Source organism: Ranitomeya imitator, chromosome 7 (assembly GCF_032444005.1).
Source record: "Ranitomeya imitator isolate aRanImi1 chromosome 7, aRanImi1.pri, whole genome shotgun sequence".
In the NCBI taxonomy this organism is placed as follows: domain Eukaryota; kingdom Metazoa; phylum Chordata; class Amphibia; order Anura; family Dendrobatidae; genus Ranitomeya; species Ranitomeya imitator.
Genome location: NC_091288.1, coordinates 196,817,511 through 196,831,081, shown reverse-complemented (window position 1 = coordinate 196,831,081; position 13,571 = coordinate 196,817,511). Strand labels below are relative to the sequence as shown.

General features: G+C 42.7%; 1 protein-coding gene across 2 annotated transcripts in view; it reads left to right on the top strand.

Moving 5' to 3' along the window:
- The window catches only part of MAD1L1 (mitotic arrest deficient 1 like 1), a 740,224-nt gene that overhangs the window by 423,008 nt on the left and 303,645 nt on the right, over nucleotides 1–13,571 (top strand). The window contains exon 1 of one of the 2 annotated variants that reach the window (XM_069734327.1): nucleotides 5,337–5,447. The exons of the other annotated variant lie outside the window; for it this stretch is intronic. The gene's annotated coding sequence lies outside the window, so the exon portion shown is untranslated. Of the gene's footprint in view, nucleotides 1–5,336; nucleotides 5,448–13,571 lie in introns of those variants that run through there. 2 annotated transcript variants of the gene reach the window in all.

The following is a 13,571-nucleotide window of genomic DNA, read 5'->3' as shown; positions in this document are numbered from 1 at the left end:
CTTCCTGCATTTGTTCGAGACAGTCATGATCCTCTGAGTGTGTAGAGGCATCTTCTTCAAGAGCATCAGTATCATCATCCACATCCCCCCTGGAAAGAGGAAGCAGCGTGGACGGGTTGAGGATGGTGCAGCGGACAAGAGTGACATTATCCGGAATCAAGAGGGAACATTGGAGTCTCATATGACGCTGTAGCGACAGGTGTTTAGGTTGAGTCTGGCCCAGAATAGCTGTTATGTCGTGTGGAGCCATTAAGAGAACCGGATGTCCTAAGATGATATCAGAAGTTTTGTCCAGAAGCATATGTGCAGCATGAACGGCTCTGAGGCAAGTCGGGGAAGCTTGAGACACCGAGTCCAGGCGGGCAGAGTAATAGCCGATTGGTCTTGTTCTTCCCCCATGTTTTTGTGCTAGGACTCCGGAAGCATGTCCTGCTACTTCACTGACAAACAAGTAAAAAGGTAGTTGATAATTTGGGATTCCAAGAGCTGGTGCAGACTGTATGGCCTGTTTAAGAGCATAGAAGGCTTCCACAGATTTGGGACGTAGTGGAAACGCTGACGTCTTAAGGTTATTGTACAATGGTTGCATCAGCTTGGAAGCATCCGGAATCCATTGGCGACAATATGTGATAAGTCCTAAAAAAGCTTGTAACTGCTTAGGTCCTTTTGGTAGAGGAACGTTCTTAATAGCAAGTTTCCTTTCATCCGTTAGGTGTTTCAATTTTGGAGAGAGACAGTGGCCTAAAAACGCGACTCTAGGCTGACACCACTGGACTTTATTGAGGGACACTTTACAGTTTTGTTTTGCAAGATGAAGAAGAAGACTGAGACTTGACTCTTCAGCGATCGCCTGATTAGGACAGCATAGTAGGAGATCATCCACATATTGAAGTAGGACAACTTGATGGTTAATTTCTCTCCACGGCTGTAGACAAGTGGCAAGGGCCTGAGAGAAATGACTTGGTGAGTTCTGTGCTCCTTGTGGTAAGACCGTCCAGGTATATTGTGATCCTCTGTAAGTGAAAGCAAACAGGTACCAATCTTCTGGATGCAGTGGTATGCTGAAGAAAGCATTGGCCAGGTCTATGACAGTGAAACGTTCTGCATCTGATGGTATTTCCGACAGCAATGTATGTGGATTGGGCATAATGGGACTTTCTAGTACAGTTGCTGCGTTAACAGCCCGGAGATCTTGAACCATACAATACTTTGGGGCTTCTCCTTTTAATGTCCTCTTCTTTACTGGAAACAAAGGTGTGTTACAGGGAGAGTTACATTTGACTAGTGCCCCGTTCTCCAAGAGAGTCTTGATTTGAATGGCCAAAGACTCTTCCTGGACAGATTTGAGTGGGTATTGGGGCACTCTAGGAAGCTGAGCTCCAGGTTTAAGAATGACCCGTACAGGGGGCACAGCAAGACGTCCAATATCTTCAGGGCCAGTAGACCATAGAGTAGATGGAACTTGTGACATCACTTCTGGCGGAACACTCGAGACTGTGTTAGCAGCTTCATCCATCATCATAAGCAGAGGTGCAGCTTGAAGTTGACACTCTTCGCTCGGATCGAGCGGGTCAGTGAGGGTGATGGTGAGACCATCTGATGAATAGTCAATAGTTGCTCTCAGCTTTTGGAGAAGGTCTGCTCCCAGAAGGTTGGTAGGACAAGTGGGGGACACCACTAGACGCATAAACACATCTTCGTATGGTCCAACCTGTATCTTACGGGTGAGCTTGTTAGAGGTAGGCTTGCCATCCACTCCCACGCATGTCACGACTTCAGAAGATATCAGATCGGGAAAAGGCAGGTCCTGTAATCTGATAACACTTCTGGCTGCACCTGTATCCACAAGAAACGGTAAGGGTTTGCCTTGAACGTTGATAGTTCCTTTGGCTATAGGACCAGACATAGAAGCCAAAGTAGTGGACACGGGCTTGCCATTGTCCTATCGGGTACTTAGATCCATCAGAGCTGCGGTGTGATTGACATCTGGATGCATCCGAGCTTGTAGTGGTCGTTCGTAGTATTGGTCATCGTAACGAGGATAGTCGAATCTGCGATTATCCTCGTTGTGATTCCCGTATCTGCGTCTTGGAAAAGGGGCCCTACAATCCCGTTTTCGGTGACCTGGGTTGCCACAATTGAAGCAGACATCTTTGCTACGAGGTGATTGAAGTTTCTGGTTTTGATATTGCACATCAGTCCATAGAATATGGGTCTTTTTGTTCGAGGTTATCGATTTCTCAGGGAGTGTTTTTTCGAATCCCTTAGCTATTGTTAAAACATCCTTAGGATCCAATGTAGCATATTCAGGTCTGATTGCTTGAAATTGCTTCCTCAGAGCTTCCCGAAGGCCTTCAACAAAAGAGGAGACGAGCAGTGTCCGTTGAACTTTTACTTGGTTACTGAAGCCAAGGTCACTAAACATTTGGGCTAAGCGAGCATGGTATCTCTCCACCGATTCCCCTGGTTCCTGCGTGATGTCCTTGAAAGATGTTGACTGATCAGCCAACTTATCTGAGGCCCATGTCTTAAGTTGTTGGCAGAACAAAATACCAGAGTCCCATGTGGTGTCACTGGCAAGTGAGGCATCATTGAACGTGATCTCCATAACTGGCCAATATGCATCGCCCGCTTTAAGATTTGCCAGGGAAATGAGATCTTGCCACGTGGCTGAGTAATTCCTTTGGATTTGAAGCATACTTCTGTAGAAAGGCATCGGCTGTTTTTCTGGATCGGGAAGTTGATTCAACAGAGTAGCAGCTTGCTGGGGGGTAAACTTGACGTAGAGGGTGGGCTCCTCAGACATGAGCATTGGCACTGTTGGTGGTGGCACCTGAGGCGGGAGTAGAGATGGCACCGGGAGTACAGATGTAATCCCTTGTGTATGAGGAGCAGGAGGAGGTAACAGTCCTGGAATGAGGGGCTCTATTTGGGCAGCTCCAGTATCATGGTGTGGGGTCCAGGTGACGCAGGCAGTCTTAAAAGCTTTAACAGTCCTGTCCTCATTACTAATTAACCTGATTTCAGACAGACAGCAAATGCTTGGGGGGCTACACTTGTTTATTATAATTCCAACAATTTCCCTTGTACATGCATGAACAGGGAAACCGTAAATGCCAACACCAATGGCGGGAATTGTCAAGGTCTCAATTTGCTCACTAATATTCGCATACTCTAAAATGTGAGTTATTGTTGCACGAAGTTGTTGAGCACTAACGTCTGGATGAATAGGGTCAAAAGTAGGGGTCACCGCATGTATGATCATTCTACACGGAAGATTGCCAGCTTTAGTAACCGCTATGTCCCCAACAGCTATCTGACCACGTGACTCAACAATGATTTGGCTGTCTGCTTGAATAGTCGCCCCTCCTGCTTCCACTATAGCTCTAGCTACACCTCCATTATGCTCTAACCGAGAATTGGCAGCATTAACAATAGCGTCTGTCTCCATTGTTGTTATGTCACCCTTTCCCACCACTAACAAGGGTCCATCAGGAAGTTCTTTTTCAAAAACAGGTTGCCAACATTCCCTCCCCTTTGTGCTTCCTGTGCTATTGGTACCCCCCTCCCAGATTGAGCCCCCCCTTGATACAGTTGCCACCGTCCCATACAGGTGTACACTTGGCTGCGAGAGAGCCTGTGAGGTACCGGGTATAGGGTTAGGTACACTGCGTGAGAGTGCTGTTGTAGTGGAAGCATTGGGAGGAGAGGCCGTTGCTTGGAGCATCTCGTGTGGGTGTGCGGCTAAATTGGTAGTGGAAGTGACAGTAGAAAGGGTCGGTGCCGGGGATGATCCAGGTGGGAGGATAACTGGATTCACGACAGGAGTGATAGGGGAAAGGGTCGGTGCCCCATTGGAAACCACTGAGACAGGAAACATGGGCAAAGCCTGTTCACTTCCCGAAGGAATATAGTATTGGCCATTAGTGGTCATTACTGGGTAACAAGGGTTTGGTGATGTGGTGTGTAGCCTTAGACTAAGATGTTCACCACCAGTAGCATCACTTTTGCCAACCACAGAATGACTGCTACTAGAACTAGTACCTTTGTCATTCGCAAAATGGCCGCCGTCAGCACTAACAAATTTGCCATTCACAAGATGGCCGCCGTCAGCACTAACAAATTTGCCATTCACAAGATGGCCGCCGTCAGCACTAACAAATTTGCCATTCACAAGATGGCCGCCGTCAGCACTAACAAATTTGCCATTCACAAGATGGCCGCCGTCAGCACTAACAAATTTGCCATTCACAAGATGGCCGCCATCAGCACTAACAAATTTGCCATTCACAAGATGGCCGCCGTCAGGGTTAGCACATGGCTCTGGGCCACTATTATAAGGTGGTGGCCCCTCACAGGATATATTTTTGTAATACACATAACTCAAAACTCTGCCCTTTTTATTCCTTTCCTCTTCTACCCAATTTTCTCTATACAGACTTTCAGAGACTCTCTCCCATGCCCTAGCAGTAGACAACAATCCATTATCTTCTAGGATACCTTTTCTTTCTTTCAAGACAATCTTCCATTCCAGGGGCTGTAACCTCCCCCCTTTTGGCATTCCACACAACTTCATAAGCTTTTTACATTGTTTAACATGACTCTTCCCTTCACGAGTCGCTACTAATGTACACGGGTCTAACTTGCCATCTGAATTTGGCTTAGTGCCAATACGGCAGAACTGCATTAATTTCTCCATCTTTCTATAGATATCTATATCTCTATCAAGATAACAAACACCAAACAAACAATAAGACGGGGGAGATGACTCAACCCTGAGATTCTAAAGAGAACTGAGTCTGCAGTACTCAGTTCATATTCTTTCTTGTCACGTGGTCCCTGTCTGACTTCCGTGTTCCGTACTTTACAAACCAATTATTCCCTACTTAGTCAAATTGCTCCCTAACTTACCAGTCCCCGTGCAGAGTCAACTCACTCGATGCCACGGGGCAAAAAAACTATAAATTTATTTATTTAGCTCGAACTGAGTCATCTCACTCCAAGTTGTAATGAGCCGCTACACAATTTATTAGGCGCCGAACTGAGTCATCTCACTCCAAGTTGTACCGGGCCCCCCTAGGCCGAGTCAATCACTCAAGGTCCTAGTCTCTCTTATACAGAACTGAAAATCTTATCACAGGCGACAACCATGTACTGTACCACAGACAAAAATATTTTTTTTTTCTTGCTTTTCTTTTCTAAAAACCTGTTTTTCCTGTTCTAACACTTGCTTCTCCTTCTCTAAAAAAAAAAAACTTGCTTTTCCTGTTCTAACTACCAGTCATCTCCCCTCCTCACAACACATAACAGGCAGTAGGCAACTAAAACATGTGACGGTTCTTGCAATTGAATGACCAGCAGCGGAGAGACCCTTCTGCCGTCTTACAGATACCAAGAAAACCGGACACGGTCAGGCAATCTGCACAGGATACCCCGAAGGACACAAGGTAAAGACTACAGATTATAAAAATCAGCAGACTTACCGTGTTCTGATAAGGAGGTGATCAGTCTCCACGTTCGGGGTATTCAGCGCGTTCTGCCGTTCCAGTCGCCGGTCCTCAGGGTTCAGGGCTCTTCCTCTGCTGGCCCCAGGTTGGGCAGCCAAATTGTTAGGTTGAACTATATATATATATATATATATATATATATATATATATATATATATATATATATATATATATATATATATTCACTCGTTGCCTACTCCTGGCCTAATGTATATTGATCAGGTGCACCAAAGAAATAAACAAATGACACACACACAGTCAGATGTAAACTCTCCTTGATCAATCTATGGCTCAGCTCCAAGGGCTTTATTCAGGCAAGTCACAAGGTTATATACCCCCTGTAAGGGGGGCTCGGTTAGCCCTAGAATGGGAGTGATAGGATGCATTCCATTGGTTAGTGGGTTGGGCAATGAGCAAGTCCATGGGTGGATCCATGAGGTCATCAGGGTGGGCTGGTCCATGAGGTCATCAAGGTGGGCGTCACTGTGGGTGGATCCATGAGGTCATCAGGGTGGGCTGGTCCATGAGGTCATCAAGGTGGGCGTCACTGTGGGTGGATCCATGAGGTCATCAGGGTGGGCTGGTCCATGAGGTCATCAAGGTGGGTGTCACTGTGGGTGGATCCATGAGGTCATCAGGGTGGGCGTCATCTTGGATACCAGCCAGGCAGCCGCATGGTATGCTGAGACAGGAAATGGCAGCCATCTTTAGGGTCTCACTTTTAATCTAAGAAAGCTTGTAAGGTTAAACAATACACGTTATGGGTCGCTTCGCTCAACCTCTTATGTCTTGAGGTTAATCAAGTATTTGATCTTATGGCTCTCCTCAACATATATACTCGGTGCGTTCCGCCAACCCTAACAACGGGTATTGTCGCTTCCGGCATCATATTGCCTGCCAAATCTGGAAGGAGAGGTCATCGAATGGTTGTCTTGAAGATCAGCACTATTGGGGAGATGGATATTGATATAGCGATGAACACTTACTAGGACAGAAATTGGAATCTTATAGGTTCTATTTTATTCCCGACCTGCGGAGACAACAGATAAATCATTACTTATCTTAAAATAAAGTCATTTCCAAGGTGTCAAAATATAAATCTGTTGTGGGAAGAAAATGGCTTAAAACCACCCAAAAATAAAAACCTAAAAAATGAATAAGTAAAACCATAAAAATCAGACAAGAATTGGCATTTGTTTGGGCCATCAGAGTTCTGTCTTTTTTTAATATTTTCTGAAGTCAAATATTGGGCAATAAAGGATTTTAATAGTAGTAACTTTTAGAAAGGTAGGACACCTGCACTAAATGGGCAAAAGTAGGACACCTGCACTAAATGGGCAAAAGTAGGACACTTGCACTAGATGGGCAAAAGCAGGGCACCTGCATTAAATGGGAAAAAGTAGGACATCTGCTCTAAATGGGCAAAAGTAGGACACAGGCACTAAATGGTCAAAAGTAGGACACCTGCACTAAATGGGCAAAAGTAGGAAACCTGCATTAAATGGGCAAAAGTAGGATTTTCTGTTGCTGGTCACAAGTCACACCACCGATTCACTTACCATAGTCTTCAATTCAAGTTGCACACAACATGCAACCTATATGCGACTTTGCTGTCTCATTTATGGCAAAATTGAAGCTTTAAAACAGTTGCACAACAGCAAGTGGCAGACAAGTTGCACAGATGTTTTTTTGTTGCGTTACTTTTCATACAACTGTTGTGGGGCGACACAGCCCAAAACTGAAAGGTCTAATATCCTGCAATGATGGCAGTGTGCCAAAACCACAGTTAATGTCTTGTTTTGTACTGCGTTGCTGCGGAGGAGAGAATCCACTTATAAGGGATCTACAGGACTTAACAATTGATGAGCTATCTGCTGGATTGGTTATTGGTATGAGATTGGTGGGATCCAACGCCCGGCCCACCTACCAATCAACTGAAAACTGCTCTGGCAGAGAGGCCGGGAGTAAGTGCTTTTTGGGGAAATGTGGCAGCCCAATTGCTCGGTGTTCGCAGTTGTAGTATGTACTACAATACGCAGCTTCAGCCACCTGGGGCTGCTGTATTCTTCCCATACATCGCTTCCTACTGGCCATTGCCAAAGCTGTTTTCAGCTGATTGTTGGGGTGTTAGACCTCATACTGAGATGAGTCATCACCTGTTCAGTTCTGCACAACCCACTTATAATATTGTTGGGGGAACATGTCTCTAGAAGCACAAAATAGGCATTATGAATTGGGCACTAAAATGACATGTTGGCAATTTTCATTGTGCACTAACTTATTGAAACAGCCGGATGAGTCAAAATATTCACTACACCTGAAGATTAAGATAATGTAAATTGTAAAATGGGGTCACTTTTTGGGGATTTCTGTTATCTTGACACCTTAAAGACCCGGTAAATGTCGCTCAAAAGCTGCTCCTGGAATATATGTGCCACAAAAGCTAAGTGATACTCCTTCTTCTGAGCACGTCCATGTACCCAAACAGTAGTTTATGACCACATATAGAATATTACTGCACTTGGGAGAAGTAGGGTAATAATTTACCGATTCCTTTTCTTCTTTGTAGCCTTCATAAAGATGAAAGATGTTACGATCAATCAACTTATTAATGTAACAGATGTAATTTTTCATTTTCACACAGCCCATGGTAAAGAAATCGATGCCATACCTACGGGACAAAAATGTTCATTATACCCCTAGATGGATTTCCAGAGGGAAGTTGTTTTCAAAATGGGATCTTCTTAGGGGATGGTTTCCATTGTTTTGGCACTTTGTGGGCTCTACAGCTGGATCCAACAAACTATTTCTGCCAAATTTGCTCTCCAAAAGCCAAATTACATTTCTGATTTTCCGAGCCCTGCCACGTACCTAAACAGTAGTTTCCGACCACATGTGGGATATTGCCGAATTCAGGAAAAAAAGTGTTACTAATTGTGGGGCCTAATTTCTCCCTGTATTAACCCTTGCGGAAATGAAAAATTTAGGGCTTAAAAAATTAAAGGATGTTTGAAAAAAATGAGTACAAAGTAAAGTTGATCTATAGGATGTGCTATTTTAACTATTTTGTTTTATGACTACTATAAGGGCATAGAAATTAAAAATGGTCGATTTTGTAAAAATTTTGTAAACTTCTTTTTTACGAATAAACACATCTTATCGACTTATATTTACCACTTTCATGGAGTGCAAAGAATGACGAAATATACATTGTCAGAATCACTGGGATATGCAGAAGCAATTCAAAGTTATCACCATTTACATTGACACACGTCACATCTGGAAAATGAGGCTCTTGTTGGGAATAGTAAAAAAGGGAAGAAAACTTGTTCTCACTCAATGCAAAATAAATGGATTTTTTTTTCAGAATTTTAAAAATAACAAGAATTTCAAAGAAAATCCTTCAGTTCTTTTTTTTTTTTTTTTTTTTTTGTACCTTACCGGAAATTTAGAATTTAAGATCTGAATTGTAACAATCTGTTATCTTGATTTTTCCTTGTGTCGAGAATATACCATTTCAGGTTAAAAAATTGTAATGACAGCAGAATAGTTTCCAAAATTAATGTTTTTATTTTGGGGGGAAAAAAAGGACAAAAATCCTAAAAATAAATACATCTTGACCCAGCCGTGGAGCTTTTCAGTGATCGTTCTGCATCAACGCTTCGGCGTGATTTAGAAACATTTTAATAATCTACTTCTTAATTACAAGAAGGCATCTCCTCATTACCAAACACGTAGTCTGTATCAGTTCTGCTATTCCAAAATGTGAGTCTATAGGATGCGCCCGGCTCGTCTGCCGTACCCAGATATATCTCGCCTCGGAATCGGAAGACCATTCAGGAACAGCTGCATGCATGGCTTCCTTGTCTGATTGCTTGCGCTATCTCGCTGAGCTTAGTGGCATCATTAATTGCTCCCAGGTAGGTCTACCATGGTCCTTGGAGGTTCTGTCTGCCATTCAGATCCTTACTTTCAGAGCTGAACATACTCATACAATTCAGAGGATTACATAGCATTCTTCCTGCGTAGTTTTGCATAGATTTCAGACTGCTCAAGAACCAGATTTGTGTCAAGGATGACTGGCAGACTCCCGAGGCACAAAGGATTTAAGGTTCCTCAATGGACCTTGCAGGACGTGGTTATCCCTTTGCTCCACATACGGTAAATTTCAAGATCCCTCAGCGTAAGGTTTTTTCCCCCCTTTTCATTGCACCACCTGAGGGCTTAAGATATGAAATCTATCATCTCCCAGGCTATAAGTAAGAGTCGGAGAGATGGCCATCGGTAGACTGTAAATGTTGGGGGAAGTAATCTTTCTATAGATGATGGATTTTTTTTGACTTGCATACAAATCTGATATTTAGTCTGGCCTTGTAAGCTTGATCTGTCACAGAAATACATAAAAATATAATCTCTCCGTACAAGGAATTATTGACCTATAGCGCTCAGACATGGAGTCTATTTTTCTTCTTCTGTGTCACTCACAACCCAATTTTTTTTTCTATTTGTATTCAGTTTTTCTATATTATTCTGTCTATACAGAGCAACATTGAGTAAAATATTAGCAGCCGATATCTTATTGGTTTTACCTTCGGAGGTCTTGAAAGGCTTTCGCGTTTATTGCCGGCTTCATATACATTACGATTTGGCAAACAAAGCTGAAATGTTTTCTAACATCAGAAAACCATTGTCCCATTTAAAAACATGTATCCGGATGTAGTAGCGTCGTAGATTTTTTTTTTTAAAGGTAATAAATGGGTAAAAGTGAGTCGCGGAGTGTTTGCACAATTAAAGGCCTTTTTTTTCTATGTTGGTGTTTATTACTTTTGACTATGAGGTTAGTAATGGGGGTGTTTTATTGAAGCCTCTCCATTACTAACCCCTGGGCTTGATGACCGAGGACATTACACAGCTAACCTAAACCCCAAAATATTATCCCCCTTGCCAAGGCACCAGGGCAAGCTGGAAGAGCCAGGCAAAGTGCAGAATTGAAGCAACTAATGGATGTGGCTTTCCTGGAGCATCTGTAGGCTGCTATTTATCCAAGGGAGTGCTAAATATCCATGGTCTTTCCCAGCTTTAGAATACCAACCCCTAGCTGTCTGCTTTACCTTGGCTGATTGCCAAAAATAGGGGGGGACCCTGTGCTGTTTTTTAAATAATATTTAACAGCTTTCTGTTTTACTTGCACCCATTATCAAAAACAGAGGCGACCCCACATTTATTATTTTTGTCACATATTGCATCGGCCAATACTTGGCATGGCTGTGATTGAGCCGGAAGTGCCCACACAGGAAAAGCAGACTTGTTCCTAAAGAAGACCTACAAATGAATAAGTGGGTAAATATGAGAGCGGAGTAATAGATGAGGGAACCTGTGAGATCATCGAAGAAAAAGGTAAGAGGAAAGAGCCCAGTCTGACAGCAGCATGATATAGGGGCAGAAGAGACCCTGATTCCAGTGATGTGTCACTTAGTGTACTGGGTACAGCACTTATGGTAAAATCATATTTATGTAATTTGATGGCAGCATGACAAAGGGGTTGAGACACTGACTTCAGTTGTGTGTCACATATTAGGCTGTGTGCTGCTGTTTCAATACGATGAGGGTTTTATCAGCAGAAGATTAACAATGCAGAACTACAGCTCACATGCCTCCTGGTCCAACCACTCTCCCAGCACTGATTAGTAGCTCACCGTCAATATACAGTGTACAGAGCTATTAATCAGGGATGTACATGGGGTTAGCTTTCATCACAACTGCTGCAACCAGTAATCAAAGTGATACATCCCTGGAATCAGGGTCTCTTTCCCTACATTATCCTGCTCTCAGATGAAGTAGCAAAAACCTGCTAATAGAATCCCTTTACAAATCCCATGTTTCATAATTTCCATTTTTTATTTCTAAAATGAAATACAGATGTGTTATTCCATTTTGAGATCTCCAAAGAAAAGTGAAATGGATTGAAGAGTTTAGGAAGAAAAAAAAAACTGTCGTCTTGCTGGGATTTTTTTTTCAATGCTATATGTGCCTACATGAGAAAGGGAAAGCTGCACACATTTGTACTTTCTGACCCAAAACTATATATTTAATTTTTCAGGATTTAACTTGCCTCTCCTCTCTAAAGGGGGACTTAGTGTGCTCCCCTTCCTCCACCACTACCGCAATGAGCTCTCGTGTTCCCAAACATTACCCCTTTATTAGACATGCACGTGCTGCTGCTATCATTCCCCCTGTTACCAGCATATGTACTTTATATCCAGAAGTGTTTCAATTTGATGCATGAAGCTTTGAAGCCTCTAAGCCGTAGATGGGAACACTCCAGACTTCCGCTCGTCAAGCACATAACTAATTAGAATTTTTAGTATGCAGAGAGAAGCTTACAAGGATCTGCCAAGACGTAGGTGAACCAATTGTAAGTTGCAAACTCATAGTTATTCAAGTCGTATACATTTAGTGAGGGAATATTGATTTATTTTTGTATGCCGTGTAGTTTATAAATATGCATTAGGATTTAGTCTTATCTGTGCTTTTTTTTTTTCTTCTTTTTTTTTTTCTCTCCTTCTTACAGTGCAAATTCATCTGGGAAATGAATTTGATATGCAGGGCAGTTCGTTCCTGCCGGCTGGGACTTTCTCCTACTATTAATCCTAAATGTGCTGAAACATGAACCTAAAGTTAAGGTTGAAGTCACTTTAATATTCAAAGGATTTTTCAAAAAAGTTTCAGCGCGGGATAGAATATATTTACAAAGTATCGCACAGCCGCAGCTTGTATCGGCATTACTGTAAATCATTTTTTCTCTCCCGGCTGATGTCCGACCATCTGGAAGAAATTGTCCCAATGCCAAATCGCTTAAAGGCATTACCCACTATCGTTAGTTTATGAATGTGCTATTGGGCCAGGGTAGAGGTAAAATAAAAAAATAACGTACACTCGCCTACTAGACTTGTGCTGCTCCTCCGTCTTCCATATTAAACTTGATTGGCTGCAGTGGTCATCTGATGCTGAAGAGACTGGCGGGGTACACTACACAGAAGAGTGACACCGGTCTGGGAGGTGAGTGTACAATGTTTTTTTTTATTTTACCACTACCCTGGGCACAATAGCAAATTCATGATGTGTTGTAACCAACCATTTTAATAATACAGGAGGAGTGTCATTGCCTATAGGAGGGTCCCAATAAGGTAGCAGTCATATGAGGACCCCCGGCACCTGACCTCTACCATATAGGACCACCACTACTATAGTTTATTTTTGTTGGGTAGAAAGTAGTGATGAGCGAATATACTCTTTACTCAAGATTTCTCGAGCATGCTCGGGGATCCTCTAAGTATTTTTTAGTGCTCGGAGATTTAGTTTTTCTTGCCGCATGTTATTGATTTACATCTGTTAGCCAGCATAAGTACATGTGGGGGTTGCCCGGTTACTAGGGAATCCCCACATGTACTTATGCCGGCTAACAGATGTAAATCATTCAGCTGCGGGAAGAAAAACTAAATCTCTCAGCGCTAAAAAATACTCTTAGGACCCCGAGCGTGCTCGGGAAATATCGAGTAACGAGTATATTCACTCATCAGTAGTAGAAAGGCTAAAGCATCCAACCTGGGACTGAAAAGTGCTTGTACATTTATCATACAGTCATGCTGGAAAGTTTATGAACCCTACAGAGTTTTCCATATGTCTGCATAAATGTGACCTAAATTACATCAGACTTTCACACAAGCCCTAAAAGTAGATAGAAAAAAAAAAGCAAATCAGTTATAAATGTTAGATTGCCTTCACGCATATGAGTCACAAAAATATGTGAACTTTTAGGATTAGTAGATATTTGAAGGTGAAATTAGAGATTGGTGTTTTCATTCAAAGGGATAACTATTAGGTGTGAGTGGGCAACCTGTTTTATTTAAAGAGCTGTGATCTATCAAAGTCTGATCTTTACAACACGTTTATGGACGTAAATCATGGCACAAGCAGAAGATTTCTGAGGACCTCAGAAGAAGAGTGGTTGATACTCAAAAGGCTGGAGAAGGTTATAAAATTATCTCGAAAGAGTTTGGACTC